The sequence below is a fragment of the Rhinopithecus roxellana genome, chromosome 14, assembly GCF_007565055.1.
Source record: "Rhinopithecus roxellana isolate Shanxi Qingling chromosome 14, ASM756505v1, whole genome shotgun sequence".
Classification (NCBI taxonomy): domain Eukaryota; kingdom Metazoa; phylum Chordata; class Mammalia; order Primates; family Cercopithecidae; genus Rhinopithecus; species Rhinopithecus roxellana.
In genome coordinates this window covers 108844061-108871660 of record NC_044562.1, presented here as the reverse complement: position 1 = coordinate 108871660, position 27600 = coordinate 108844061, and the positions used below count along the sequence as shown (strand labels likewise).

The 27600-nt window shown below is 37.0% G+C and overlaps 1 pseudogene; it reads right to left on the bottom strand.

The window, feature by feature from the left end:
* Positions 1 to 3739: 3739 nt before the first annotated feature.
* On the bottom strand, positions 3740 to 5513 carry LOC104654114 (annotated as a pseudogene).
* Between the last annotated feature and the right edge of the window lie 22087 nt (positions 5514 to 27600).

Genomic DNA, 27600 nt, shown 5'->3' with positions numbered 1-27600 from the left:
AAATGGACAAACAAGACTTACCCATCTGAGGGTTGTGGCACCACTCAGCTTACCATTTTCAGAATAGCATAGGCCTAGATCAGACAAATTTTCCAAGAGAACTAGAATTCTGGAATTTTATTTAAAAAATCTTATGATATGTAAATGCTAACATCAACTAAACATTTTTTTAAAACACAATGCAAGTCAAAATAAATATATCTGCTGTCTGTATTAGGACAGTTTGGACCTCAATTAAATAATAATGCACTGTAATCTGGATAAAACATTATTTTTTATTCTTAAATGCCATTGTAGATTATGACTGTTCTTACCTCTTTTTCTTACAGAAGATTATTTTAATATTATTTATCTCATATCCCTTTGTATTTTATGTATATTTTTATCATTCAACTCAAAGTTAACCATGAGTGAACCAGGGTTAAGGAGAAGGATAATGGTAGGGAATGTTTCTATGTCCAAAACAAGGTGGTTAAATCCCTTCTGCACATATTATTTTCTATTGCCTAAGTTTAGATTTTCCATCCTGACCCTAAAGTAAACCCACAAGGAAAGTGCGAACTCACACTGGCTCTTGTTAACTGAGCAGAATTAAAAATCAGTGTTCTGTTCCTATGGACTAGAAGGCAATTTAAAACACCCAGGACATCAGCTGGGAAACTTCTGAATTCTTAGCTTTATTCTCATTCAAGACCTATGTAGGGAAATTCTAATTAATGTGTTCACTAAACAAGACACCCAGATATTAATCAAGCTTCTTGCAAAGCCCTTTCTACTGTCTGACAGAAGGAAGTAAAAGGGAGGGTGCTTCAATAAATGCTCAGAATTTTGATTACAAAGAATAAGGATATTTTCCTGATTCTCTCAATAAAGGGTAAGTGAAGCATCACAATGAAAGAATTTATAATTAAGCTGCTTGGGTTGTATTGCGATTTCTCCTTAACACATATGCCCAAACTGATTCACCGAAGGAAAAGCTTTGAATGATTCCTTTTGGTGGAAGGAATCATTGCTATTATCAAGAGTTAAGAGACACGAGAACTGAAATTATCCACCAGCCAAGAGACAGAATTGATTGTACTTCTGCCAGGTCATCACTCCTTATAATTAAGAGAGAACATACAACATTCTCTGATGAGACCTGGTAAGTGTAAGAACTTAATGAAGAATTGTTGATTTATAAAAACCAAAAATTAAAGACTAATATCCCTCATGAAGATGTAAAAATTCTTGACAAATTTTTAACAAATTCAATTCAATAATCCATAAAAAGATTAATACATTATGAATACAGTTTAATACATTATAAATACAGTTTGTATCAGGAATGCAAAGTTGAATGAATCAATGTCATTCATTATATTAACAAAAAAGGGATTAAGTAAATAATATCTCATTGTTCAGTTCCCACCTATGAGTGAGAACATGCAGTGTTTGGTTTTCTGTTCTTGTGATAGTTTGCTAAGAATGATGGTTTCCAGCTCCATCCATGTCCCTACAAAGGACGCAAATTCATCCTTTTTTATGGCTGCATAGTATTCCATGGTGTATATGTGCCACATTTTCTTAATCCAGTCTGTCACAGATGGACATTTGGGTTGATTCCAAGTCTTTGCTATTGTGAATAGTGCCGCAATAAACATACGTGTGCATGTGTCTTTATAGCAGCATGATTTATAATCCTTTGGGTATATTCCCAGTGGACTCGGGAAGGGGAACATCACACACTGGGGCCTATCATGGGGAGGGGGGAGGGGGGAGGGATTGCATTGGGAGTTATACCTAATATAAATGATGAATTGATGGGTGCTGACGAGTTGATGGGTGCAGCACACCAACATGGCACAAGTATACATATGTAACAAACCTGCACGTTATGCACATGTACCCTAGAACTTAAAGTATAATTAAAAAAATTAAAAAAATAATAAAATAAAATAAAATAAAAAATAAATAAATAAATAAATAATATATGACTAAAAAAAAAAGAAAGGCAAAGATTTAATTATGTGTCAGCCATACATCCAACTAATTAAATAATATTTAGCCAGCCAAGAGTTAAAAACTCATGCATGAAAAAATTCATATTATGAAAGGACTGGGATTTGTTTTAAAATACTTCTACATATGTATTGTATGTATGGACAAAAATGAAAACCTAAAGATGTTTACCAAATAAATTTTATATTATAAAAAAAAGTAAATAATATCTCAGTAGATACAGAAAAGCATTGGATAAAGTTCAACACCACTCCGTTAAGAATTCTCAGCATGCCAAGAAGAGAAGAGAACTTATTTAATTTGATAAAAGGCATCTATTACAATTTAATATTTATAACTAATATTATAATTTAATACTATTGGGAAAAGCCTAAATGTTCATCCCCGGGGCATGGATATGGTATATCCAAACAAGCAACTACTCTAACAGACATAAAAAGTAAAGAGGACAAAGAATATGATATAGAGTGGTTTGCAAGATATACTGAAAAGTGGAAAAGCAAGGTGTTACACCCCCTTCAGGAGTGGAGCTTAACCCTCCACCCCCCTTTTAGCATGAACCAGATGTAGTGACTCACTCATTCCTAAGGAATAGAATATGGAAAAAGAAAAACAATAATTTTTTAGTTGGAAACTCTAGCAAGTACTACCTTAACCAACTGAGCAGAGTTAACATCACTAGTCGTAAGTCATGTTGATGGCATGTCCCCCATATGGCCTGATGAGAAAGGTACTTTATCTCTGTTATATTCTTCCCAAAAACCCATAATCCCAACCTCTTCATGAGAAAAACATCACCCAACTTGGTGGGTATTCTACAAAATACCCAACCAATACATCTCATGGCAAGGTCATGAATAAATTACAAACTGACAAACTTTAATAAACCAGGGAAGACTAAAGAGACATGTGACAAAATCCATTCCATCCATGTGAGATCTTCATGGGATTCTGGAACAGAAAAAGAATATTAGTGGAAAAACTTGTAAAATCCAGTGAATAGTCGTTCGTAAATATTGATTTTTTCTTTTTGGTTTGACAAATATTAGATAGGAAAACATAATTTCAACTTCAGGAGAAACCATGTGAGGGGCATATGAGAACTCTAATATCTTTGCAACTCTTCTGAAAGCCTAACGTTATTTTAAAAGAAAATTTATTTTAAGAAAAACAATATGGAAAAGAGTGTATGTATTGTCAAATCTGTTGTGAGAAATAAAAAATAAGAAATTAAATATGTTTTTCCTATTTTTACAAAAGAAAATACAGGAAAGATAAACTAGAAACTGATGACAGAAGTTGCTTATAAGAAATAAGTAGGAATGGAGTAGATGGGGTATGTGTGAGAACAAGACTTCCCTGATTATATCACATCCTATAGTTTTGATTTGTTAAATAAAATCTTTAATATTTTTATTGATAATATCTGTAGAGGATAGCATCTAACTGACACAAGGCAACATGATTGTGATGCAACGAAGAAGGGGGAAGTAACATGACATTTCCCTGAATCCCCACAGATAACAAAGACCACCATAGTTATGACCAATTTACATGTGTATAGATTATTGTCCCCTGTGACAAAGTTTCACACACTGAAAAGGCACATTGGAAATAAGCTTGAGTCATTGTAGTACTCTCAAAAACAAGATGCTAGACACACACTTTATGATAGGTAGCGTTAACGTCTAGGTTAAACAGAAGCTTTCCCCTGGCAGTGGAACATCCTTTCCTTTTCTCATTCATTTTCTTTGGGGGACTCCTTTTTCTGAATCAATTACACTTTATTATTCCTATTAAGCAATCTGAAAGGACTGGTGTCGCCTGCAGTGTAATAAACGTTTTCATTGAAAACTTTTAAAACTTTTCCTTCGTCCTTCAAAATGCTTAAATGCTTGCTAATGTCAATAGTTTTTTTTTTTTTTTTTTTTTTTTTTTTTGAGACAGAGTGTCCCTCTGTGGCCCAGGCTGGAGTCCAGTGGCTCCATCTCTGCTCACTGCAACCTCTGCCTCCCGGGTGCAAGCAATTCTCCTGCCTCAGCCTCCTGAGTAGCTGGGATTACAGGCATGTGCCACCACGTCCGGATAATTTTTTCTGTATTTTTAGTGGAGACGGAGTTTCAGGATGTTGGTCAGGCTGGTCTTGAACTCCTGACCTCGTGATTCACCCACCTCAGCCTCCCAAAGTGAAGTTGTTCTTGATTCTTTGGGGCCCTACAGTATCCATTGAATGAAACATAGTCATACTGGCTGTGTCTTCAATAAAATCATCTGACTCTGAAGGCCTGGGCAGATGGAATTGCTGTTCAGAGGAGATACAGGGAAATGGTCTTGGTAGACTCACTAAAAGGACATGAACCAACCTCTGTGTAGCTTGTGACTGGAGCTGTCACCATTATTTTCATCTCTTTCTCCTTTTGCCTTGAATTAGCTGTTCAGTTTTGTAAAGCCTATCTGGATGGCTGAACCCCTGTTCATAGACTCAACAGAAGTGCTGACTCACTTAACTGTTCATAATGTCAGAGCCCATGACTTCAGAGCTGGGGGTTTGCCTCCTCTGGGGCCTTCCAACCCAGTGTCTGTAGCTTGAACCACCATGAAGGGTTGACATCTGGGCCCACCTGCCACCAGGCTAATCAAGCTGTGCCACCAGTTTTGATTTTTGATGCATATAAATGTTCTACATGTTCAAAATATGAAATTATGCCCAAAATAAAAACGTAGAATACAAACAGAAACAAATGAGCCTGAAAGTGTTCTTGCTGGATATTTTTGTATTAAACCCTAAATAAACAGAAGAATCTAGTATATGTGACATCCTTCAGGACAACCGACCTGGCCTATTTAAAGGATTCAAAGTCACAAAGGACAGAGTGAGTCTGCTGAGGGAAAGAGGAGCATTCTAAGGATACTACAGAGACATAACAATTATAGTGTGTGAACCTTTATTGGATCCTATATGAAAATGGGAAAAAATCATCTTTATAAACATTTTGGAAAAATGGGGAAATTTGATATTTAGCATGGACTACATACTGTGTAGTATTACATAAGCAGTATTGATTTCTTAGATAGGATGATGGATCCGTGTTTGTTGGAAGATGTTCCTGGTTTTGCCAGATGCATACTGAAGTTTTTAGAGGTGAGGTGTCACCATGGTTGAAATATACTTTCAGATGATTTGACAAAAAAGAAATAGGTGTCTATCCATAAAGAGAGATAGAGGAAACTTGGAAATTTTTAGCAGTAAATCTAGTTGTGGGATACACTGGTGTTAATTGTACTCCTCTTTTATATAGGTTTGAAAATTTTTCAAATAAGAAGAGATTTTAAAGTCAATTTATTCACTTTTCTAATCTTCCTTCTGATGAACACTCTCCATCAGGTTAGGCGCTTTGTAGGATTCATTTTTCTCTGGTATTTTACTCATTTTTTCTATAGTTATTGACCTACTTATGTATTATATTTCTCTGATCAATTTTGCTGATTTTTATTCTTAGGAGATCATCCATGTCATCCGTATTTTCAAATTATTTAGCACTCTACATATTAAAGAGTACATATATAGAGTATTGTTTAAGTTATGGACTTCTCACCCAAATATGTTTCCACTTTCTTTCATATTTAATTCATTTGATTTTTAATTTCTCATATGGACGTATATAGGATAACTATAGAAACAGTCACAAGCAATATAGGCCAATATATTCAGCCCTTAGAGCCAGTTAACTTGCTAAATGCTCACTAGATTTGAAGGCAACAGTAGCAGCTAGCTAGGGAAAAGTGCTGGTCATAGATAAATATGGGATTGATACTAGGGAAAGTGTGGTCCTTTATCATTAATCATTAAATATGCTCATGTACACATATGATTTTAACCTCTTTTGCTCCTACATGCCTTCCTCTGTCTTATTTTTGAAAGGACAGGGTACAGTCACAGCCACACAAGTTGGTACCAGGCCAGTGATACCGCTGGGATGCCTGGCAGAGGCAAAGGGCAGACTCACAGTGGGGCAAGATTTCCTCAAATGCAAAACATTCTCCTATGTATGGGATGGCATTTGGAAGATTATTTTCTAATTGTGTTTCTTCACTCTAAGTACCTTCTCCATAATGTCAATACTGAAGGCTTGCTATCTGAGTTACAAAGAGTTACAAAGAAATTAAAGAAAATATTTCATACTTCCTAGTCTTAAAATATTAAAATCTAAAATCTGGAAATAACGTAAGAACAGAAATCCAAATACTGCATGTTCTCACTTGCAAGTGGGAGCTAAACTTTGAGAATTTATGAACACAAAGGGGGAAAGACAGACACTGCGGTCTACTTGAGGGTGGAGTGTGGGAGGGGGGAGAAAAGATAACTATTGGGTACTGAGCTTAATTCCTGGGTTATGAAATATGTACAACCAATCCCCACGATATGAGCTCACCTCTGTAACAAACCTTCACATGTACCCCAAACCTAAAATAAAATTTAATAAATAAATAAATACATACATACATACATACATTCATTTAAAAATACTATTTAAAAATACCTGGGAAAATACTAACTAATGTATACTTTGAGGACAGCTTATGCCTCTGAAAAATGATATAAAATATTTCACCCCAAAAATACTCACTTAAAAGTTTAATAATCTAAATATGATTCCCAAGAATCATATCAATATTTTTGGAGAGTTTGGAAAGCTGAATTGTTATAAGAAGCAGATGTTTCTTCTATGTTTTCTCTCTTTTTTAATTTTAATAGAAGAGGATGATAATTTAATGAGGTCTAAAAGTGAAATTGAGAAACTAAAATATCATCCTGGGGTATGTGGGAAAGTGCGTGGGCTTTCTGAGTTCAAATCCTAGCTCTACACATGGTACTGGGATAGTCATGTTTCCCCAACTGTAGGTTAGGGTTAGCAAATATCTATCAAAATAAAAAGAAATAATAAAAATAAGTTGAAAACTGGAAACAATGTTGAATAAACACAAAACAAATTAGTGCTAGATAAAATATAACAAACTTATTTAAAATTTACCTCTTAGGAAAAAAAAAAGGAAAATACCAGAAGATAGGAATAAAAGGGAAATGGAAGCCATAGCAACAATGCTAAGTCTGATTCTGCAATAGCTCTTGAGTACTAAAATGGGACTCTCAAAGTCAGTTAAGACTAAGAGTTCAGATTATATTGCCCAGGCATGCAAATATTTTGAAGCCTTAGGACTAAAAATTGCATAAAATTAGAAGTGGCACATCTTAATTACTGAGACACTTCAAAGGACTGGATTACTAGTAAAAGAAGAACTTGGGGGACAGAGTTGGGGGGAGAATATGTTGTCCTACTGAGGAAAAATGAAGAAGTTTGTTTCTGTCTCAGCTGTAAATGAAAAAAGAAAAGAAAGAAAAAAGTCTTCTCTGAGAAATTGAAAACACAGACTGTGCCTCTCCTAGGTTTAGGATCTAACTATATACTCTTAGCATAGTATGGTAAAATTCAAGTTTACTAGTTAAAATAAAAAGTTAGTAAGACAAAATCTAGGAACATAAATTGATACAAAGTACTGACTAATGCTAGTTAGCCTTCAACAGAGCAGATACAGGATCATAAAGGTGAATGATTGTATTAATCAAATAAGGAACATGCAAAAAGACATGGAAGAGTAGGTATGAGGGTGTTTAAAAGAAGAAAAATCAGGGCTTAAGTTGAAGAAAATGGGAAGTGAAACTATTTGATGCTGATAAATAGGTAGTGGTAAGACACAAAAGCACTGGAAATCACAATGATGTCAAAACACGTGTAGTGACAGAGAGATCTGAAATAACCTTTCAGGTCTTCATAAACCCCGTCTCTAATAAAAAATACAAAAAACTAGCCGGGCATGGTGGCGGGCGCCTGTAGTCCCAGCTACTCAGGAGGCTGAGGCAGGAGAATGGCGTAAACCTGGGAGGCGGAGCTTGCAGTGAGCTGAGATCCGGCCACTGCACTCCAGTCTGGACGACAGAGCAAGACTCTGTCTCAAAATAAATAAATAAATAAATAAATAAATAAATAAATAAATAAATAAATATTAACATGCTACATTTAGTATGTTAAAATTTAAGATTGCTTTGATGGAGTAAGCTCGGTAAGAATTTCTAAACAGGAGAGAATTCTTGAACAGAAAAATTAATAAAGGTTATTACTGTTAAAGAAGTTAATGTTAGAGTCAGGGTGCCAACCACCCTCTCCCAGAATTCTGGCTGATAGAATGTACACAGGCTGATAGGGACTAAAATATCAGCTTATTAATAATAGTGCAATGCCCTTCAAATGCACAACTCTGTAACAAAGCTAAACATAATAATGTTGCTGGTATATGAGACCAAGTTGATGGCCTTCAAGTACCTGCTCCAGTCTAATCTTAGTGACCCGCCTGTTGAGAGTGTTAAGTCCACAAAGCAGATTCTGCCTTGCCCACCTTGGTTTAACTACCAAAGTGAGTCATGAGCAAAACAGGAGGTAGAAGAGAGAATGACAATCTTCTGACCTGGTTGGTACTTATCACATAGGAAGAAGAAGTAAAGAAGAGCCCAATTCCTTTCATGCCAGTTTTTGAGGCAGGTAAAAATGAGAAGGAAGGGAAGACATGAGGGAGGGGAAGGAAGGTTTGAAGGAACAAAAGAGAGAGAGAAGAAAACTGGTAGACAGAGAAAGAAATCCATATCCCATTTTTGAGGCTAAATAAAAGCATCAAAACAAAAAAGAAAAGAGATTCCAGGTCAAGATGGCCAACTAGAAGCAGCTAGTATGCATGACTTTCATCACAGAGAGGAACAAAATGGGCAAGTAAATACGGCACCTTCAACTGAAGCATCTAGCTCCTCACACTGGGACTGATCAACAAAACAGCAGAAACAGCTCAATCCATGGAGAATGTAGAAAAGCAGGGCAGGACAATGGCCCACCCAGGAGTGGGAGTGTAACACAAAGCCAAGGGAACTTCTCCCCACCCAGGGAAGTAGTGAGTGAATGTGTGATTCTGGGAAACCACATTTCTCCCACAGATCTTTGCAACCTTCAAGTCAGATGATTCCCTTGTGAACACACTCCACCAGGACCTTTGGTCTGACACACAGAACTGCATGGAGTCTCAGCAGAGCAGCTGCTTAGGCATGCACAGAGACATGGGAGCTTTATGTGCTATGGCTCCATTCTCCACAGCAAAGTGACTGCCACTCAGGCAAGGCAGGAGTTGGACCTCCATCCATACCCCTGGAAAGAGGTCTGAATCCAGAAGGCCTAGGAGTGACAGTCTGCAGGTCCCACTTCCATGGTGCCTCACAGGATTAGACCCACTGGTTTAGAATTCCAGCCAGCCACCAGCAACAATTGGGACAGACGGGGTTCCCAGTAGGAGAGAGAGGCCACCATCTTTGCTATTGGGGTGATTCAGCTGTTCCAACCTGTGGACTTTGGAGAGTCCAAACTGATTCAGGATGGAAAGGACCCTGCAGCACAGCACAGCTGCTCTGCCAAAATGTGACCAGACTGCTTCTTTAAGTGGGTCCCAGATCCATTCTTCTTCACTGGGCAGAATCTCCCAACTGGGGCCTCCAGCCACTCCTGTTGATGTTCTCTTTTGAAAACTTCCTGGGACAGAGCTTCCAGAGGGAAGGACAAGCTGCCATCTTTGCTGTTTCCACGACTTGGCCATTCCAGCCTCCAAGCTTTGGAGCACCCAAGTCAACCGAGGGCAGAAGAAGTACTCCATCACAGCATAGTTGCTCTACAAAAGCATGGCTATACAGCATCTTTAAGTGAATCTCCATCCTGTTGCTCCAGACTGAGTGAGACCTCCCAACAAGGGTCCCCAGCCACCTCCTACAAGTGTATTCAGGCTGGCAACACGTTCATATCCCCCTGGGATGAAGCTCCCAGAGGAAGGGACAGGCTGCCATTTTCACTGTTTCACAGCCTTCGCTGGAGATACCCCCAACTACTGGAAAATCTGAGGTGACTAGGATCTGTAGTGGAGCCCCAGCAAACCACAGCAGCCCTACAGAAAAGTGTCCAGACTGTTAAAAGAAAAAACAAATCTAAAGGTAAACAACCTCAAAGATTGAAGGTATATAAACCCACAAAGGTGAGAAAGAAATGGCAGATGAAGGCTGAAAACTCAAAAAGCCAGAGTGCCCTCTTTCCTCCAATGACTGCATCACCTCTCCAGCAAGGGATCAGAACTGGGCTGGGCTGAGGCTGAGATGGCTAAAATGACAGAATTATAATTCAGAATGTGGATAGAAATGAATTTCACTGAGCTAAAGTAGCACATTGTAACCCAATACATGGAAGCTAAAAACCATGATACAACATTGCAGGAGCTGACAGACAAAATATCCAGTACAGGGAATAATGTAATCAATCTGATAAAGCTGAGAAACACACGAGAAAAATTTCATAATGCAATCACAGGGATTAATAGCAGAATAGGCCAAGTGGAGAAAAGAATCTCAGAGCTTAAAGACTGTCCTTCTGAAATAAGACAGGCAGGCAAGAATAGAGAAAAAAGAAGGAAAATAAATGAACAAAACCTCATTTGAAGGTCTCTAAGAACTTGCCTTATTAATCTCAGTACTCCTGTGTTGGGTGCATATATATATTTAGGATAGTTAGCTCTTCTTGTTGAATTGAACCCTTTACCATTATGTAATGCCCTTCTTTGTCTTTTTTTATCTTTGTCGGTCTAAAGTCTATTTTGTCAGAAACTAGGATTGCAACCTCTGCTTTTTTCTGCTATCCATTTAATTGATAAGTTTTCCTCAATCTCTTTATTTTGAGCCTATGTCTGTCATTGCATGTGAGAGGGATCTCTTGAAGACAGCATACCAATGGATCTTGGTTCCTTATCCAGCTTGCTATTCTGTGTCTTTTAATTTCGGACAGTTAACCATTTATTTTTAAGTTTAGTATTGTTATGTGCCATTGTGATGCTAGCTGACTATTTTGCATCCTGTCATCATGATGCTAACTGATTATTTTGCATACTTGTTTATGCAGTTGCTTCATGGTGCCATTGGTTTGTGTATTTCAGTGTGTTTTTATAGTGGCTGGTAATGATTTTTCCTTTGCACATTTAGTGCTTCCTTCAGGAGCTCTTGTAAGGCAGGCATGGTGGTAACAAATTCCCTCAGCATTTGCTTGTCTGAAAAGGATATTATTTCCCCTTCATTTATAAAGCTTAGTTTGGCTGGATATGAAATTTTGGGTTGGAAATTATTTTATTTAAGAATGTTGAATATTGGCCCCCAATTTCTTCTGACTTGTAGGTTTTCTGCTGAGAGGTCTGCCGTTAGTCTGTTGGGCTTCTCCTTTTAGGTGACCTGGTCTTTCTCTCTGGCTGCCCTTAACATTTTTTCATTCACTTTGACCTTGAAGAATGTGATGATTCTGTGTCTTAGAGAAGACCTTCTCATAGAGCATCTTTCTGGGGTTCTCTGGATTTCCTGAATTTGAATGTTGGCCTGTCTAGCTAGATTGGGGAAGTTCTCATGGATGGTATCCATGAGATCTCTTTCAGGTGTACCAGTCTGTCATAGATTCGGTCTCTTTAAATAATCCACACGAAACACCAAAAATCTAAATATCCCAAATAAAAGACAGAGATTGTCAGTATGTATCAAAAAAAAAAAAAATCCAACTATATGTTGTCTACAAGAAACTCACAATAAATATAAAGACATATATAGATTAAAAGTAAAGGGATGGAGAAAGATATGCCATGCTAACAAAAAAAGAAAGGAGTATTGGCTATGTTGGTTTCAAGTAGAGCAGACATCGGAGCAATGAAAGTTATCAGGGATAAAGACAGGCATAACATAATGAAGTATCAGTTAATTATCCAAAGAAACATAGCAGTTCTTAATGAGTGTATGCCTAAAAACAGAATGTCAAAATACATGAGGCAAAAATTAATAGAGCTGCAAGAAGAAATAGATTAATCCACTATTGCTCAGAGACTTCACTACCTATCTATTAGAAATGGGCAGGTTCAGTAAGAAGAAAGTAAGACATAGTTGAACACAACAGCAATCAACTAGATGCAATTGACATCTATAGACTATTTCATCCAAAAACAGATTAAACACTAATCTCACCTTACATGGAACATCCACCAAGAGAGACCACATTCCAGTTTATAAAACACAAGTTGGCCAGGCACAGTGGCTCATGCCTGCAATCCTAGCACTTTGGGAGGCCGAGGTGGGCAGATCACGAGGTCAGGGGTTTAAGACCAGCCTGGCCAATATGGTGAAACCCTGTCTCTACTAAAAATACAAAATTTATCCAGCATGGTGGCACACGCCTGTAGTACTAGCTACTCAGGAGGCTGAGGCAGAAGAATTGCTTGAACCTAGGAGGTGAAGTTGCAGTGAGCCGAGATCATGCCACCATACTCCAGCCTGGGCGACAGAGTAAGAATCTGTCAAAAAAAAAAAAAAAAAAAAAAAAAAAAAAGCCACTCAATTCAGTATGAATGATAGCCAAAAAATCTCAAAGTACTTGAATGCTAAGCAACACACTTCTTAATAACACATGATCAAAGAAGAAATCTGAAAAGAAATTGTAAAACATTACTCACTAAATATATATGCAATTTATTAAAATATGTGGGATATAGCAAAGGCAGTGTTTACAGGGAAATTTATAGCCTTGAATGTGTAAAGTAGAAAGGAAGAAAAATCTAAAGTCAACAAGCTAAGCTTCTACCTCAAAAAAACTAGAAAGGAAAAGTGTAAAGTAGAAAGGAAGAAAAATCTAAAGTCAACAAGCTAAGCTTCTACCTCAAAAAAACTAGAAAGGAAAAGAGCAAATAAAATCCAAAGTAAATATAAAAAAGAAATAATAAAAATTAGAGCAAAAATATGTATAATTGATAACAGGAAGCCAGGAAGTCTTAGCCAGAGCAATTAAAAGAAAGAAATAAAAGACATCAAAAATAGGAAAAAAAGAAATCAAACTGTCTCTCTTCACTGATAATAGGATTCTATACCTAGAAAACCCTGAAGATTCCACAAAAAGGCTCCTGAGCTAACGAACGACTTCAGTAAAGCTTTGGGAAATAAAGTCAATGTATAAAAATCAATAGCACTTCTGGGCCGGGCATGGTGGCTCACACCTGTGATCCCAGCACTTTGGGAGGCCAAGGCAGATGGATCATGAGGTCAGGATATCAAGGCCATCCTGGCTAACATGGTGAAACCCCATCTCCACTAAAAAACACAAAAAAATTAGCCAGACTTGGTGGCAGGTGCCTGTAGTCCCAGCTACTCGGGAGGCTGAGGCAGGAGAATAGCATGAACCTTGGAGGCAGAGCTTGAGTGAGCTGAGATTGCACCACTGCACTCCAGCCTGGGTGACAGAGCAAGACTGTCTCAAAAAAAACAAAAACAAACCTCAATAGCACTTCTGTGTAGCAATATCATCAAGCTCAGAGCCAAATTAAGGATGCAATTCCATTTATAATAGACAGACAGACACACACACACACACATACACACACACACATCTAGGAATACATCTAATCAAGGAATTGAAAGATCTCTACAAGCAGAGCTACAAAACACTCCTGAAAAAAATCGTGGATGACTCAAACAAATGGAAAAACATTCCATGCTCATGGATTGTAAGAATCAATATTGTTAAAATAGCCATCCTGCCCAAAGTAATGTACAGACTCAACATTATTCCTATCAAACTACCAAGGTCATTTTTCACAGAACTAGGAAAAACATATTCTAAAATTCATAGGGGACCAAAAAAGAGCTCAAAGAACCAAAGCAATCCTAAGCAAAAAGAACAAAGCTGGAGGCATCACATTACTCAACTTCAAACTATGCTGTAAGGCGACAGTAACCAAAACAGCATGATACTGGTTTGAAAAAAGCCCAGACACATAGACCAATGAAACAGGATAGAGAGCCTAGAAATAAAGCTGCACATCTACAGCAATTTGAACTTTGGCAAAGTCAACAAAAGTAAGCAATAGACAACTCCTTATTCAAAAAATGGTGCTGAAAAAAAAAAAACAAAAAACAAAGCTGTAGGCAAAATGTCACTTGACTTCATACTATACTACAGGGCTATAGTAACCAAAACAGCATGGTACTGGTACAAAAGAAAAACAGACACATAGACCAATGCAACAGAATAGAGAGCCCAGAAATAAGTCTGCATACCTACAACCATCTGATCTTTGACAAACCTGACAAAAATATGCAATAGGGAAGGACTCTTTATTCAATAAATAATGCTTGGATAACTTGTTAGCCATATGCAGAAAATTGGGGTAATTTATAGATTCAATGCCATCCCCATGAAGCTACCAATGACTTTCTTCACAGAATTGGAAAAAAACTGCTTTAAAGTTCATATGGAACCAAAAAAGAGCCCACATTGCCAAGACAATCCTAAGTCAAAAGAACAAAGCTGGAGGCATCATGCTACCTGACTTCAAACTATACTACAAGGCTACAGTAACCAAAACAGCATGGTACTGGTACCAAAACAGAGATATAGACCAATGGAACAGAACAGAGCCCTCAGAAATAATACCACACATCTACAGCCACCTGATCTTTGACAAACCTGAGAGAAACAAGAAATGGGGAAAGGATTCCCTATTTAATAAATGGTGCTGGGAAAATTGGCTAGTCATAAGTAGAAAGCTGAAACTGGATCCTTTCCTTACTCCTTTTATGAAAATTAATTCAAGGTGGATTAGAGACTTAAATGTTAGACCTAAAACCATAGAAACCCTAGAAGAAAACCTAGGGAATACCATTCAGGACATAGGCATGGGCAAGGACTTCATGTCTAAAACACCAAAAGCAACAGCAACAAAAGCCAAAATTGACAAATGGGATCTAATTAAACTAAAGAGCTTCTGCACAGCAAAAGAAACATCAGAGTGAACAGGCAACCTACAGAATGGGAGAAAATTTTTGCAATCTACTCATCTGACAAAGGGCTAATATCCAGACCCTACAAAGAACTCAATCAAATTTACAAGAAAAAAACCAAACAACCCCATCAAAAAGTGGGCAAAGGATATGAACAGACATTTCTCAAAAGAAGACATTCATACAGCCAACAGACACATGAAAAAAATGCTCATCATCACTGGCCATCAGAGAAATGCAAATCAAAACCACAATGAGATACCATCTCACACCAGTTAGAATGGCAATCATTCAAAAGTCAGGAAACAACAGGTGCTGGAGAGGATGTGGAGAAATAGGAACACTTTTACACTGTTGGTGGGATTGTAAACTAGTTCAACCATTGTGGAAAACAGTATGGTGATTCCTTAAGGATCTAGAACTAGAAATACCATATGACCCAGCCATCCCATTACTGGGTATATACCCAAAGGATTATAAATCATGCTGCTATAAAGACACATGCACACGTATGTTTATTGCGGCACTATTCACAATAGCAAAGACTTGGAATCAACCCAAATGTCCATCAGTGACAGACTGGATTAAGAAAATGTGGCACATATACACCATGGAATACTACGCAGCCAGAAAAAAAGGATGAGTTTGTGTCCTTTGTAGGGACACGGATGCAGCTGAAAACCACCATTCTCAGCAAACTATCGCAAGAACAGAAAACCAAACACCACATGTTCTCACTCATAGGTGGGAAATGAACAAAGAGATCGCTTGGACATGGGAAGGGGAATATCACACACCAGGGCCTATTATGGGGAGCGGGGAGGGAAGAGGATGACATTGGGAGTTATACCTGTTGTAAATGACAAGTTGATGGGTGCTGACAAGTTGATGGGTGCAGCACACCAACATGGCACAAGTACACATATGTAACAAACCTGCACGTTGTGCACATGTACCCTAAAACTTAAAGTATAATAAAAAAATAAATAAATAAATAAAGTGGACTCTTCCCTCATACCATATACAAAAATCAACTCCACATGAATTAAAAACTTAAATGTAAAACCCAAAACAATAAAAACCCTGGAAGACAACCTAGGCATTACCATCCTGGACATAGGAACTGGCAAAAATTTCATGGTAGGAAGCCAAAAGTCATCACAACTAAAACAAAATTTGACAAGTGGGATATAATTAAATTAAAGACTTTCTGCACAGGAAAAACAATAATCAAGTAAACAGACAACCTACAATATAGGAGAAAATATCTGTAAGCTATGCATCTGACAAATGTCTAATATCCAGCTTCTACAAGAAACTTAAACAAATCTGCAAGAAAAGCAAACAAACCCATTAAAAGTGGACAAAAGACAAGAACAGACACTTTTCTTTTGTTTTTCATGTGATTTTTTCTAAAATTTTATTTTATTTGAAGTTTTCTGGGATATATGTGCAGGACATGCAGGTTTGTTACATGGGTAAATGTGTGCCATGGTGGTTTGCTGCACCTATCAACCCATCACCTAGGTTTTTAAGACCCACATTCATTAACTGTCCTGAAGTTTGTCATCCCCCCACCCCCTGACAGGCCCCAGTGTGTGTTGTTCCCCATTCCCCCTGTGTCCATGTGTTCTCATTGTTCAGCTCCTACTTATGAGTGAGAACATGTGGTGTTTGGTTTTCTGTTCCTGTATTAGTTTGCCAAGGAAAATGGCTTCCAGCTCCATCCATGTCCCTGCAAAGGACATGAACTCATTCCTTTCTACAGCTGCATAGTATTCCATGGTGTATATATACCACATTTTCTTTATCCAGTCTATCATTGATGGGCATCTGAGTTGATTCCATGTCTTTGCAATTGTGAATAGTGCTACAATAAATATACATATGCACATATCTTTATAATAGAATGATTTGTATTCCTTTAGGTGTATACTCAGTAATGGAATTGCTAGGTCAAATGATAGTTCGGGTTCTAGATACTTGAGGAATCTCCACACTGTCTTCCACAATGGCTGAAATAATTTACACTCCCACCAACAATGTAAAAGCATTCCTATGTCTTCCCAGCCTCGCCACCATCTGTTATTCTTGACTTTCTAATAATTGCCATTATGACTGGTGTGAGATGGTATCTCATTGTGTTTCCGATTTGCCGTTCTCTAATGATCAGTGATATTGATATTTGTAGGTTGCATAAATGTCTTCTTTTGAGATGTGTCTGTTTACGTCCTTTGCCCACTTTTTGATGGTGTGTTTTTTTTTCTTGTAAAATTAAGTTCCTTGTAGATTCTAGATATTAGTTTTTTATCAGATGGATAGCTTGCAGAAATTTTCTCCCATTCCATTGGTTGTCTGTTCACTCTGATGATAGTTTCTTTTGCTGTGTAGAAGCTCTTTAGGTTAATTATATCCTATTTGTCAATTTTTGCTTTTGCTGCAATTGCTTTTGATATTTTTGTCATAAAATCTCTGCCCATGCCTTTCTCCTGAATGATATTGCCTTGATTTTCTTCTAGGGTTTTTACAGTTTTAGGTTTTATATTTAAGTCTTTAATCCGTCTTGAGTTAATTGTTATATAAGGTGTAAGGAAGGGGTCCAGTTTCAATTTTCTGCATATGGCTAGCCAGTTTACCCTGCACCATTTATTAAATAGAGAATCTTTACCCAACTGCTTGTTTTCATCAGGTTTGTTGAAGATCAGATGGCTGAAGATGAGTGGTCTTATTTCTGAGATCTCATTCTGTTCCATTGGTCTATCAAACAGACACTTTTCAAAAGAAGACATAATTGCAGCCAACAAGCTTATGAAACAAACTCAGTATCACTGATCATTAGAGAAATGCAAATCAAAACCACAATGAGATACCATCTCACACCAGTCAGAATGGCTTTTTATTTTTTTTAAACTTTTACGTTAAGTTAAGGGGTACATGTACAGGATTTGCAGGTTTGTTATATAGGTAAACTTGTGTCATGAGGTGTGTTATACAGATTATTTCATCACCCAGGTATTAAACTTAGTATCCATTAATTATTTTTCCTTATTCTCTCCCTCCTCCCAACCTCCATCCTCTGTTAGGCCCTAGTGTGTGTTGTTCCCTTCTGTATATCAATATTTTCTCATCATTTAGCTCCCACTTTGTATATAAGAACATGAGATATTTGGTTTTCTGTCCTTGCATTAGTTTGCTAAAGATAATGGCTTCCAGGCCCATACAAGTTCCTGCAAAGGATACGATCTCATTCTTTTTTATGGCTGCATAGTGTTCCATGGTGTATATGTACCATATTGTCTTTATCCAGTCTATCATTGTTGGGTATTTGGGTTGATACTATGTCTTTGCTATTGTGAATAGTGCTGTAGTGAACAAATGTGTGTGTGTTTCTTTATGACAGAATAATTTATATTCTTTTGGATATATACCCAGGAATGGGATTGCTGGATCGAATGGTATTTCTGTCTTTAGGTTTTTGAGGAATCTCCATACTGTCTTTCACAATGATTGAACTAATTTACACTCCCGCCAACAGTGTATAAGTGCTCCTCTTTCTCCACAATCTCACCAGCATCTATTACTTGTTTACTTTTTAACAGCCAGAATGGTTATACAACAGTAGACTGGATAAAGAAAATGTGGTACACATACACCATGGAATACTATGCAGCCATGAAAAAGAACAAGATCATATCCTTTGCAGGAACATGGATGGAGCTGGAGGCCATTATCTTTAGTAAACTAATGCAGGAACAGAAAATGAAATACTGCATCTTCTTACTTATAAGTGGGAGCTAAATGATGAGAACACATGACCACATAGAGGGAAACAACAGATACTGAGGCTTACATGAGGGTGGAAGGTGGAATGAGGAAGAGGATCAGGAAAAATAATGGTAAGACTGGATAAAGAAAATGTGGTACATATGCACCATAGAATACTATGCAGCCATAAAAAGAAATGAGATCATGTCCTTTGCAGGGACATGGATGGAGCTGGAAACCATTATCCTCAACAAACTAACACAGGAACAGAGAAGCAAACACCACATGTTCTCACTCATAAGTGGTAGTTGAACAATGAGAATATATGGACGCAGGGAGGGGAACAATAAACACCAGAACCTGTCAGTAGGGGAGGGCAGGGAGAGCATCAGGACAAACAGCTAATGCATGTGGGGCTTAAAACCTACGTGAAGGGTTCATAGGTGCAGCAAACCACCATGGCACACATAGACCTATGTAGTAAACCTGCACATTCTGCACATGTATCCCAGAACCTAAAGTAAAAATAAAATAACATAACAAAAAGAAAAAAATGGATAAAGAAAATGTGGCCATTTGTTTATATACCATGGAATACTATGATGTCATTAAAGAGAATAACAATCATGTTCTTTGCAGTAACACTGATGTAGGTGGAGGCCGTTACCACAAACAAATTAATACAGGAACAGAAAACCAAATATCACATGTTCTCATTTATAAGCAAAAGCCAAACATTGGGTACTCATGGACATAGAGATGGCCACAATAGACACTGGAGACTGCCATAAAGGGGAGGGAGAAAGGAGGGCTAGTGTTGAAAAGCTAACTATTGGGTACTATGCTCAGTATCTGAGTGATGGAATCAATTGTACTCTGAATCTCAATATCTCAAATATAGCCAGGTAACAAACCTGCATATGTACCCTCTGAATCTAAAACGTTGAAATTATTTAAAAACAGAAAATCAATAGAGAAAATCAACAAAACCAAAAGCTATCCTTTTTGAAAAAGTCAATAAAATTCATAAGTTTCTAGCCAGGCTATGTAAGAAAGAAGACACAACAAATAAACTAATATCATAAATGAAAGATGGAATATCAGTACATTTCCCATGAACATTAAAAGGATAATAATGAAATGTTATGAATTTAACTTTATAGTTGACTCTATGACAATGATTTGATAACCTAGATGAAATGGTTCAATTCCTTGAAAGACACAATCTTCTAAAACTCACATAAGAAGAACCAGACAATCTGACTAGGACTATATGTATTAAGGAAATTTAATCAATGATTAATAACCTTCTAAAACAAAAAAATACCAGATGGGTTTACTGGTGAACTCTACCTAATATTTATTTTTTTATATTACACCAATTATCTGTAATTTCTTTTAGAAGATAAAAGTAGAGGAAGTACTTCCTAACTCATTGTATGATGCAAATATTACTTACTCTAATGCTCAAACTAGACAAAAGCATCACAAGAAAAGAAAACTACAGATCAAAGTTTCTCATGAACGTAAATGCGATAATCCTTTACAAAATATTAGGAAACTAAATTTAATAGTGAACTATTAGGTTGGTGCAAAGGTAATTGCGATTTTCACCATTATTGTTTGTTTGTTTGTTTGTTTGTTTTTGAGATGGAGTCTTGCTGTTGTCGCCCAAGCTGGAGTGCAATGGCGTGATCTCGGTTCACTGCAACCTCCACCTCCCGGGTTCCAGCATTTCTCCTGCCTCAGCCTCCCAAGTAGCTGAGATTGCAGGTGCCCACCACCATGCCTGGCTAATTTTTGTATTTTCAGTAGAGAAGGGATTTCACCATATTGGCCAGGCTGATCTCAAACTCCTGACCGCAGGCGATTCACCCACCTCAACATCCCAAAGTGCTGGGATTACTAGCATGAACCAGCTGCGCCCAGCCTGCCATTATTGTAAAATGGCAAAAATTGCAATGACTTTTGCACCAATCTAATAGAAGAGTTATGTACCATGACCAGATAGGATTCATGCGAGGTATGCAAGGCTAGTTCAACATTCAAAAATCAATTAATGTAATCTACCACCACAACAAACTAAGGAAAAAAAAACACGTGATCATATAAATAGATACAAAAAAGCATTTGGCAAAATTCAACACCTTTTCGTGATTAAAAAATATATATTAAACTAAGATAGAGGGGTACTTCCTCAAGTTAGTAGGGAATTTCTAAGAAAACCTACAGCTAACATCATGCTTAATGGTTTGAAACTAGAAGCTTTTCCACTAACATCAAGAACAAAGCAAGAACGTCCCCTCTTATGATGGCTTTTGAATATCATACTAGAATTCCTGTTAAATACAATAAGACAAGAAAAGGAAGTAAAAGGCATACAGATTGGGAAGGAAGAAATCAAAGTGTCTTTGTTCGCAGAGAACATGTCCATCTATATAGAAAATCTGAAAGAATAAACAAAAAACCTTTTGGAACTAATAAGCGGTTATAGCAGGGCTGCTATACCAAGGTTGCAGGATGAAAGGTTAATAAGCAAGAATTAATCACTTTCCTATATATAAGCAATGAGCAAGTGGAATTTGAAATGAAAAACCTACTACCATTTACATTACTGCACCTCAAAATGAAATACTTAAATATAAATTAACAAAACATGTCTAATATCTATATGAGGAAAACTATAAAACTTTTACAAAGGTATCAAAGAACTCAGTAAATGGAGAGATATTCCATATTCATGAATAGGAAGGCTTAATATTATCAACATGTCATTTCTGCACAACTCACTATATAGATTCATTGCAATTCCTAAAATCCCACAAAGTTACTTTGTGGGTATCAACAAATTGGTTATAGTGTTTATATGGTCCAACAAAAGACTCAGAATAGCCAATTCAATATTGAGGGAGAATAGCGAAGTCAGAGGACTGACATTACCCAACCTCAAGACTTACTTTAAAAATAGAGCAATTAAGACAGTGTGGTATGGGTGAAAGAATAGAGAAATCAATCAACAGAACAGAATACAGAACCCAGAAATAGACCTATATATAAACAAAGTCAACTGATCTTTGACAAAGGAACAAAGGCAGTAAAACGGAGCAAAGACAGTTTTTCAGCAATAGTGTGGAAAAACCCACATCCACATGCAAAAAAGAAAAAGAAAAAGAATCTACACACAGACCTTGGACCCTTTACAAAAAATAATTGTAAGTGAACATAGACTCATAGACCTAAATATAAAATGCAAAAAATATAAAACCATAGAAGACAATATTTATAAGTCCTAAATTACCTTGTGTAATTTTTTTATATTTTTAATGAACCTGACATTACAAACATAGGCAAATTACTTTTTAGATACAACACCAAAGGCATGATCCATGAAAGAAAGAATTGGTAAACTAGATTTCACTAAAATTAAAACTCCTACTCTGTGAAAGACAATGTTAACAGAATGAGAAAACAAGCCACAGAGTAGGAAAAAACATTTGCAAAAGAAACATCTAATAACAGAATATTATTCAAGACATACAAAGAACTCTTAAAACTCAACAATAAGAAAATGAACAATCCAATTATAAAATGGGCCAAAGACCTTAACAGACTTCTCACCAAAGAAGATACACAGATGCCAATTAAGCTTATGAAAAGATGTTCAACATCGTATGTCGTTAGGGATTTGCAAATTAGAACAATGAGATACCACTACACAACTACTAGAATGGTGAAACTTCAGAACACTGGCAACGCTAAATGCTGGGTAGGACACAGAGAACAGGAATTCCCATTCTTTACTAGTATATATGCAAAATGGTACAGCCATGCTAAACAAAGACAGTTTTGGCAGTTTCCTGCAAATCTAAACATATCCTTATCACACAATCCAGCAATCTCATTCCTTGTTATTACCCAAAGGAGTTGAAAACTTATGCCTACATGAAAACCCACCCACAATGTTTATAGAAACTTTAAATGTACTTGTCAAAACCTGGAAGTCACCAAGATGTCCTTCAGTAGTTGAGTAGATAAATAAACTGAGATTTATCCAGACAGGAATATTATTCAGTACTAAAAAATAAATGCATTATCAAGCCATGAAAAACATAGAGGAAACTTAAATGCATGTTACTAAGTGAAAGAAAGCAATCCTGAAAAGGCTACATTTCATATGTTCCAACTATATCACATTCTGGGAAAGACAAAAGTATGAAAACAGTATACAAATATTAGTGATTAGTAACAGTAAAAAGATTAGGGAGAAAGAGATAAATAGGCTGAGCACAGAGGATTTTTATGACAGCAAAACTCTTCTACATGATATTACAATGATGAATACATGTCATTATACATTTGCCAAATTCCCTGAATGAACAACACCAAGAATAAACCCTAATATAAACTACAGACTTCGGGTAATAATGATGTGTCAATATGTTAATTAATTGTGTATGCCACCCTATTGAGGAATGCTGATAGTGGGGTAGGTTGTACATGTATGGCAACAAGGAGTATGTGGGAACTCTGTATTTTCTACTCAAATTTACTATGAACCTAAAACTGCTCTAGAAATAAAGTTGTTTATTACTATTATATTATTGTTATTATTATTTTGAGATGGAGTCTTTCTTTGCTGTCCAGCCTGGAGTGCAGTGGCGTAATCTTGGCTCACTGCAACCTCTGCCTCCCGGGTTCAATAAATTCTCCTGCCTCAGCCTCTCCAGTAGCTGAGATTACAGGTGTCCACCACCATCCCCTAATTTTTTTTTTTTTTTTTTTTTTTTTTTTTTTTTTTTTAGTAGAGACGGGATTTCACCATGTTGGCCAGGCTGGTTTCAAACTTCTGACCTCAAGTGATCTGCCCGCCTCAGCCTCCCAAAGTGCTGAGATTATAGGCATGAGCCACTGTGCCTGGCCTAGTTTATTAATTTTTAAAGAATGCTTGCCCATTCGTACTAAGTCTCCATCTCAGTCTGCTACCTGGCATTTCTTGCACTTCCGCAGATTTGTCTTTCAACTGTCTGACCCATTTTTGTGTTCCCTATGCAGGCTATCACTTTTCATGAGCACTTGCTTACCTCTTCCATCTATTACCATGTTCTACCCTTCTCTTCCGAACCTGGTACATAGCTTAATGAACTACGATATGTAGTGGTGGAGAGAGTTTGTATGGGCTTTGATTTAGAGTCAGACAAAACACGTTTCACATCCTAGTTCTACTTTGCCACTAGAAATATAATAATATATAAACTACTTAGATATTCTGCACTTTAGTATCCTTTTCTATTCAATATGCTTAACAATACTTGCATCATAGATTTGTTGTATAGAACAAATGAGATAACATATGCAAATATTAAAACATCAAACTGTGTCTGGCATGTAGTAAGCACTCGATAAATGCTAATTCACTTTTTAACAAAATTTGACTATCATTTTCGAAACATTGACAATTACTGTCACCATGTCTGAAAATCTCTCAATGCTGGTCATGCCAGTTACTTGCTTTTTGGACAAAAAACAAAAAACAAAAAACAAAAAACATATTTCTTACATTTCCACGGCAAGCTACATTTCCCAGGCCACAGTGTCAGCTGGCTGACAGATAAGTCCAGCCATCAGGAGGCATTGACAATAGATAGGAAGGCGGAAGGAAGGGAGGGAGAGGCCAGAGTATAGCTCATCTTCTCTCTCTTCCTCAGGCAGCCTCTTCTAGCAGCAGCATCCGCACTGGACAGGTTTTCGCTCCCTGGGCCCAGCTTCCCTGGAGATCCTCTGCCATTTATCTACTTGCAATCAAGCAGGCCTAACTCTGGGGCTCTGGTAACACCACATACTCCTTTGGTTCTCCAGCCCCATATATGGTGGTGTTTTCTCTTGTAACAAAGGTCTTCACTTCCTCACCAATTTGTTTTTTGCTTTTTAGCTCTCCCAACTCTTGTAACTAACTCCCAGTACTAATTCCCTCTATTTCAGTACATGCCATGTGCTGTGTTTTCCTGAAGAAGCCAAGTCAGAGTTATCCAAATTAACAATGAACTTCTTATATATTGACCCAAGGTGCATGTGATTATTTATAAGACACAGCCTTTTAATCAAGCTTTATTCCTATAAATCAAATGCCTATGTTTGCAAAGCTCATATTGTTAGCAAAGAGTAGAAAGAATTAAAGCAGTTTATAAGGCTTAGGGGCATTGCTGAGAAGCATGAGGTAATTCCTCTCTTTAACATAAATGAGTCTATTAGTCATGCATATCATCTCTTCTATGGGCAGCCAAAGACAACCATATTTTCAGGCTGCCATAATGAAGTACCCAATACTGAGTCACTTAAACAGCAGATATTTATTGTTCCACAGTTCTAAAAGCTAGAAATCTGGGATTAAGATCTCATCAGGGTTGGTTCCTTCTGAGGGCTGTGAAACCATCAGTTCCATGCCTCTGGTAATTCACTGGGGATTTTAGTGTTTCGTGACCTGTAGAAGCATCACCTAATCTCTGCCTTTACCTTCACATGACATTCTCCCTGTGTTTCTGTGTCCAAACTTTTCCTTTCTACAAGTATACCAGTGATGTTGGATTGGGGCCCATCTTACTCCAGTATGACCTCATCTCATCTAATTGTATCTGCAATGACCCTATTTCTAAATAAGATCACTTTCTGAGGTACTAGTGGTTAGGACTTCAGCGCAATAATTTGTGAAGATGCAATTCAATCCACAACACAGGCCAAGGTGCTCATTAGGATAATTTAATCTTTTAAAGGTTGCTGCAAAATCTGGATGCCTCTTTGAACATAATCTTTATTTTACTAAAACAGAAAATCTGCAAGTGTCTATTTTTTTCTAGAGCATTTAGAAGAGAAAAGGGAGAAAATTCAAATGTAATCAATTATTTCCTTCATTTGCAAGCCTAGGTACTAAGTGATTTGTGAAGATATTAGTTATGTTTCAAACTTATATATGGTATTGAATGATATAAATGTATATAATTTATGATGGCTCTTCCAATTAGTCCGGTTCCTTAAAAAGTCAGGTCACCCAGAGACATTTGGGAGGCATATTAATTAGAATCAAATAAGACAGACTAGTATTATATGCCATCACTATAAAAGGCACAGTAGAATCAGAAAGGGGTGATTTTCTATAAGCAATTACAGGAAGGGGAGACACTGTATTGAAGGAGGGGAGGAGGAAAATAGGACAGAAACAAACTGAAATTGGTGCACTGTAATCCAAGAAAGAAGCAGACCAAGATATTATTGCTTAAGACAGTCTAGAAAGTAGGAAAGAGATCAAATGTTAACACAGATATTTAGCTTAAAGACAAATAGGAATAACCTCAAATATACACCTCAAAAGCAAAGTTGCTATAACAAAGTGTTTCTAACTTGTGTTTCTATTTTGATTAAATCAAGAGGAGCATGGGCATTACATATGGGAAGGGGAAAGTAGGTTGTCTACCACCCTCTCAAGGCTAAGCTCTTATTTATGGTATAGGTGCTTGGGAGAAATTATGTTATGGAGAAGACTGAGCAGAAAAAATACGAATTTCTTAAGTTTTAAGAAAATTTGACTCAAAAGTCTTTGAATTTTAAAGAGATATGGAAAGCTAGAAATAACTTCACTTTTGATGGCTCACAATTACTTTAGCTTTAAAAGAGTGAAAGGCTTGAATTCACCTTTGGGGTACTAACTTTCTTTGAAATTTAAAACCATTGTAGTGAGTTTTTCTAATGATGAACATGCAAAGCAAGTTCCTCTTCTGAGATTAAGAAGTTTACTATGCTTTCTATGGTCATATGAGATAGTGACTCTTTTGTGGTAAATAGTGCATTTCTAGGTCCATGTATCCTTTCAAGAAATATTTGAAATAATGATTTACATGGCAATGCCTCTGGAGATTATTGTTTATTGAGGGTGTGTGTGCGTGTCTGTGTGTCTGTGTGTGTGTGTGTGTGTGTGTGTGTGTGTGTGTGTGTTCTTGTAGAAGCAACTAACATCTGGAGATTGGAATTGAGACCCTGAAGATTACAAGATCTCATATTCTCCTCAAGCAAGAGCACAACCTATAAACAGTAGATCTGAACTTAATAATGCTTAAGTTAACCTTAAGTTTGTGTCTGTGGTCTAATGAATTTGTATGCCAAACAGGATAACTCAGATCTTGGGCAATAAACTATGTCAGTCTATGCACCCTAATGTGAGTGCACTGTTGGAGACTAAAGACAAAGATGACTTACTATGGAGAGGGCATGGGTAGTGAATGGATAATCCTAAAATGGAAATGATTTGGGAATGGAAACTGAAGACTGATCTTAGACTGGGGATAAGAAAGAGTTCTCTGACTTTAGATCTGTGCAGAAGGCTGACAATTCTCAATGTACAGATTTCCTGAAGTCTTCCCAGAATGGTGGGAAAGAATGCTGGCATTTATGATGGACATAGAATTTAAGGAACCTTACCTAGCAACGAAATCTAGCTTGAAGTTTCCCTGTATTGGGTACCCATGAGGATAATATTCTGTTATCCTCAAGTCTTAAAGAACCATTTATTAAATGTTACAATCTAATCTGTGCTTTGAGGAATTAGGAGCATGTCCATGCTTAGGACAGAGTAGTATGGAGGACAGCACTGTATTCTTCTACTTAAGATTAAATATTGACAACAACATCTTTCCAAGGGAGATCAATTTTTGAGTGGGCAGCAAAGCAAGCTAGAGATCTGATTGTGTGGTTACCAGAGTAAAATCAGGCATAAAATCAGGCAAAGACAGAACATTATTGGAGACTAATGGAGGAAAACTTAAAATAAATAAATATATAAAACTAAGGGAAAATGGAGGATCTAATTTAAAACAACGCTAGTCTTCCAAATATTCTGGAAGGAAAGGACATCT